The following is a 5,067-nucleotide window of genomic DNA, read 5'->3' as shown; positions in this document are numbered from 1 at the left end:
GGGGGGGGGGGGGAGATTAGGGGCGTGTTAAAGGGTCCAAGTTCAGCTTTCAGCCGAACATCCTTGCGGTTCTAGTGATGCCAGTTTGTAAATGCTTTAGTTTTTTTCTAAACTGTGTTTTACTGGGATGAAACCTGTCTTAACTGCACTGGGACTGGGGAGAAAACGGAAAAAGAAAACCAACGGAAAAAAAAGATTAAAGAAAATCACGGAAGGACTGTGACCGGGCGGAACAACGCTTCCTCCAAAGTTGTATAAAATTAGTTGATTTCTGTGTTGTAAAATAATCAATGTTTGAAGTACAAAAAAAAAAAAAAATCTTTTCTGAGAGATGGGTGACAATTCTAACTTCATGGTAGACAAAACTGTTAATAGAGTACGGATATATATTATATAAATATAAATATATACTTTTTATGTGCAGATGTGGATGTCACTTATAGCAGCAACATTATGGGAAAAAATACTTGTAAAAGAAAAACAAACAAAAAAACAGCTACATGTAGGAATTTTGTTCACATTTTATTTTCTGGTCAACACACTAAATTGTCGACTTTGTGTAGTAATGTTGTTGCTATGTGGAGTAGAGTAGACCAGGGCCCAGGGATCCACGTCGTCACTAAAGCAGTCCAAAAAATAAAAGGTGCTACGTCCATGAGAAGTATTTCCAAACATGTCTGTATTTTTAACCGTGCACAAAAACTTTCGTTCCCCTTCGTATATCGATAACAAACTATTGATTACCGGCCACATGACAGACAACAATCACAAGTTGGATTCTTGTGTTTCCCATGCATGAAAAAAAACAAACCCATTTCTGAATTATTGGTCTCATTATGCTACATAGCAGAACAATTGCACCCATGAATGCATGAGTATTTGTTGTCAGTAAATCTGAAACTAAATGGTGATTTTTTAATTTTTTTAAATTTGCTTTGTATGTGAGAGCTAAATTGTAAAACGCGACAACAGACCCTGGTTCTCCCTACCCACTGCTGTTTAGAAGTCCTCGGGGTCATCTTCTGACGCTTGGAAAAAAACGACTCATAATGCAACTGTCCCCACAAAAACAATGGATGAAGAACAGTAAGCGAGCATAATGGAAACTGACAATGTACTGTACGTCCCTATGATCCTTAGGCAGTAAAAACGGACTACGAGACCTGTGTGGCGGTATAACGTCGGTATCCTTTTTGTTGCTAGACCAAACGTGTTTTGAAAAGAGAATTGTGAAACTTTCTATTGCCTCAAACAGATTGCAACTGCTCCAAAAAAATATAAACGGACCATCTAAGAAACCTTTTTTGGGAGTCGTTTGTTCTGTTGCCAGAAAAAAGTGTCTTTGTGGTATTTCTTTCGGTGTGGTGACACTGCATATAGTTCAGGATATAGTTAGGAATGAAAAGGGAAAGTTTGGTGTAATGCTACTGAAGTGGAGATTTTCTGGCCTGGAGTCTGAGAGAATACTCATTTTGATAAAATCACCTTTAAATGGACAGTTGAACCCAAAATGATGAATACATATTTCTCCTCTTACCTGTGGTCCTGATTGTTTTGGTGTGAGTTGCCTAGTTTAAGAGATATCTGCGTAGAGATGTCTGCCTTCTCTCCAAAATATTGGGACTTTATTGCCCAATAAGTTTTGAAAACTCAACAGCGATGTCTCTTTCCAAAAATAATCCACAGACCTTTTTCAGAGCAGTCTGTAAATATTCAAAGCAATCTGAATTGATAAATAGTACTACAGGTAAGAGGAAAAATATGTATTTCTGATTTGGGCTTGAACTGTCCATTAATGATATGTATTGTAACATTACATACAGTACATTTGAAGACACTACAGGTGAATAGGGTAAAAAAAATAATTGATTACTCACATTAAGACAATTATTTTTCTTTAATAGTCTTCTGAAATTGTATGTTTAAAAATGCAAATGAGGCATTATCTAATCCTAACGTTGGGTGACTCTAGGAGAAATGTACGGACGAAGTAGACAAATAAACAGCTAAATGTGGATTTTGGAATTTGGATTAATGGTTTTCTTTCCACTAATCTGAAAGAAGACATGTTGTGGAAGCAAAATCGGACAAAATCTCAAAAGTTGACCGGTGCATGAAAAACAATGAGATATTGAAGAACTGTGTCAATGCACGAGTAGTGCAAAAACGAAGCCTGGGAATTTTAATGAAACTAAATTTAAACTGAAGAAAATGACGGACAGTTTCCAGCCGTCTTTAATGAACACACAGGAAGTCACAGGAATATTTACATCGTTAGATCCGATTCGTAGGCTTGTAGTTTGCAGACCACGTTTGCATTTATTGATATTTCTTTATAAATATATATGTGGAAATGTGTGTATTCTTTCCTTTATTCTTCATTCTTCTGCCTTGGAAAGCACTTTGCAATTCCTGTGGTTTCAATAATATTAATTTATTAATTCATATAAATAATAATAATTATTATTATTAATTCAACCACAGAAGATATGTTTAACAGATTAAACCTCCATTGCACAACATAAGACTAAAAACCAACAAATCTAGCATTAAATATTACAATTACACAGAAAATTTGCACTTTTAACTAAACATGGGGGTTGCTGTCGCAGGTGCTCTCCACCGACCGCATGACCCAATGCATGATGGGAAACGCCTGGCTGTCTCCGGATCAAAGAGCTGATTGCTCTTGGATTTCACAACAAACAAAACGTTTTGTAGAAAATCCTAATTTTCTGTGTGATTGTAATACTTAACGCTAGATTGTTGGATATTAGTTTCATGTTGGGACAAAGGTTTAATTTAAATACATATCTTGTTTGATTGATAATAATTGAGCTTATTAATACAACACATATCAAAAGCATCAAAGTGTTTCACAGGCAGACATAAAACACATACATATATATTCACAAACACACACGTATAAATCCGAACGAAGTCCGCAAACTACAAGTAGCCTACAGATAGCCTACGGATCTAACAGGAAGTAACTGTTTCTTTGACTTCCTGTTTATTATTTGAAGGCGGCTGAAAACTGTTCGGCTTGACCGCAGTTTTTTGTCCCGCATCCAAATCACACAGAACACCGAACATACCATTACTACAAGATCCCGAAGTTACTGCTGCTGACATGTCAATCTATCTATGGGCATCCATCCATAACAGTCAGCACACCAACTATTATAGACTTCTGCCATACTAGCTTCCAGGTGAGGCGCAGGTTAGCATAGTGCAAAATTGCGACGGCTGTAGTAAAACATCCTGTTTTTTGTCATACTGCATTTAGCAAACTATATATTGGCACATAATAAATATTTGTCTTGCATACTGAATAGTATGGTAGTATGGGTACTTAAACACAACATGCATTCAACCATCTTGTTTTTAATGCAACCAGAAGTGACACGGGAGGGAGGTGCTAAGTACAACCGAACACTGAATAAGATATTTTAAACCACCAATAATGTAACGATAACTGTCACTAACCGAAAACACACCGTGAAAGGGTTAAAGTTCTAAACGAAAATGCGGACAACTGCATTTTATTTGACTCTAAATGGACCATCATTTACTAAATGAACATCATGCTGTATCGAAGAAGACTTGAAACTAGAGATTGAGACCATAAACTCATGTTCACAATGTTTACTGAGATATTAAATCAAGAGAGAAGTAGAGTCATTTTCTCATAGACTTCTATACAACCAGACTTCTTTTTCGCAACCAGAGGAGTCGCCCCCTGCTGGTCAGTAGAAAGTTTATGGCACTTCACTTCAAACCCCGAGGTTGATGCCTGATATTATACTCAACATTGCATTATTCCCTAAAAGTGCGATCACAACTAAGGTTACAAGCTAACTCTGAAAGTCACACCCCTGTGCATACATGTGTGCATAAAACCACAAGTCTAAGCGTAGTCGTTATGGCAAATCATTACAGTGCACTTTTAAATGAAAGAATGGTGCATCCAGAAACGCCTCGCCAGTGTGCTACGAGACCAGCAAGCGACTGGGCATGAAGGGCAAACAAAGAAAGCAACTGGACCAAAGACCAAGACACATTTTGAGTGAAAACACCCACTGGGGGATCGAGATGATAGAAATATTGTGAGACTGGGCTCAAGTATTACAGCCCTGTCCTTTTTTAAGCAGGGGTCATTGCAAATTAATTTCTATACCCCAATAGCATACTTAAGTGATAGGAGTTGGACAAAGATTGTATGAAAATGTCCCACATCTTAGGTGGGAACACTGAGGTGCAACCTCTCATGCAGGGGGCCACTGAGAGCTCTCCAGTGCTTCACAACAGAGGAAACAGAAGATCCTTTTTGATTTAACGGCAAGACCACTAATGAGATCATCTCTCCCCTCTCTGTGAGGGCACTGTTTAGTATATTGACATCTAAAATGGTCATGATTGCCCTCTGGTGGTTTTTTAGACGAGCTGCACCACAGGTCAGGGTGGCGGCCATTTTAGTCTCTGAGGCCTGTTCTGCACGGGTTCTGTGCAGATAGATCACCACAGACACTGATTTTATCTTCTTCTTCTTTTTGTTCATTGCACATGCACCGTTGAGAGCGTAGAACATAGCAAAGGGCGAGGCGTCGGGTCACAGATCCAGAAATGAGAGGTAGGCATCTTTTGCTTCACCGCAACGATGTATCTGCAGGACACCTATGGTTAAAAACCACGTTGTTGTTTTTATTCTATAACCTTCCTTAACAGCATCACAGTATTTCTGTGCTGCTGAGGCAAATGGAGCAGAAGAGGTTTGTGAAATGTCCCACTATTTCTGAGCAGTGAGTCTACACTCCCACCAGAGTTTCGCTCGGTTTTGCACAGAAAGTTCACTTTTTGCACTTTCTGTGCAGTTTTCCAACCAAAGCGCATATTTCAGATCACAGATGAACAGTTTTAACATTTCTTTGGGCTTTTACATCTCTGTTTCATCCACTGTCACTGCATTTATGAAGTGGTGAGTACTTCTCATTCCAGTGAGACGTCTATATGTGGTAAAAGAAAGAAAGAGACCTTTAAACATTTATAATATATATATATATATAT

This window comes from Anarrhichthys ocellatus, unplaced genomic scaffold (assembly GCF_004355925.1).
Source record: "Anarrhichthys ocellatus isolate YVR2014 unplaced genomic scaffold, GSC_Weel_1.0 scaffold15, whole genome shotgun sequence".
NCBI classification, from domain to species: domain Eukaryota; kingdom Metazoa; phylum Chordata; class Actinopteri; order Perciformes; family Anarhichadidae; genus Anarrhichthys; species Anarrhichthys ocellatus.
The sequence above is the reverse complement of the archived record's forward strand: the minus strand, read 5'-3'. Positions refer to the sequence as shown.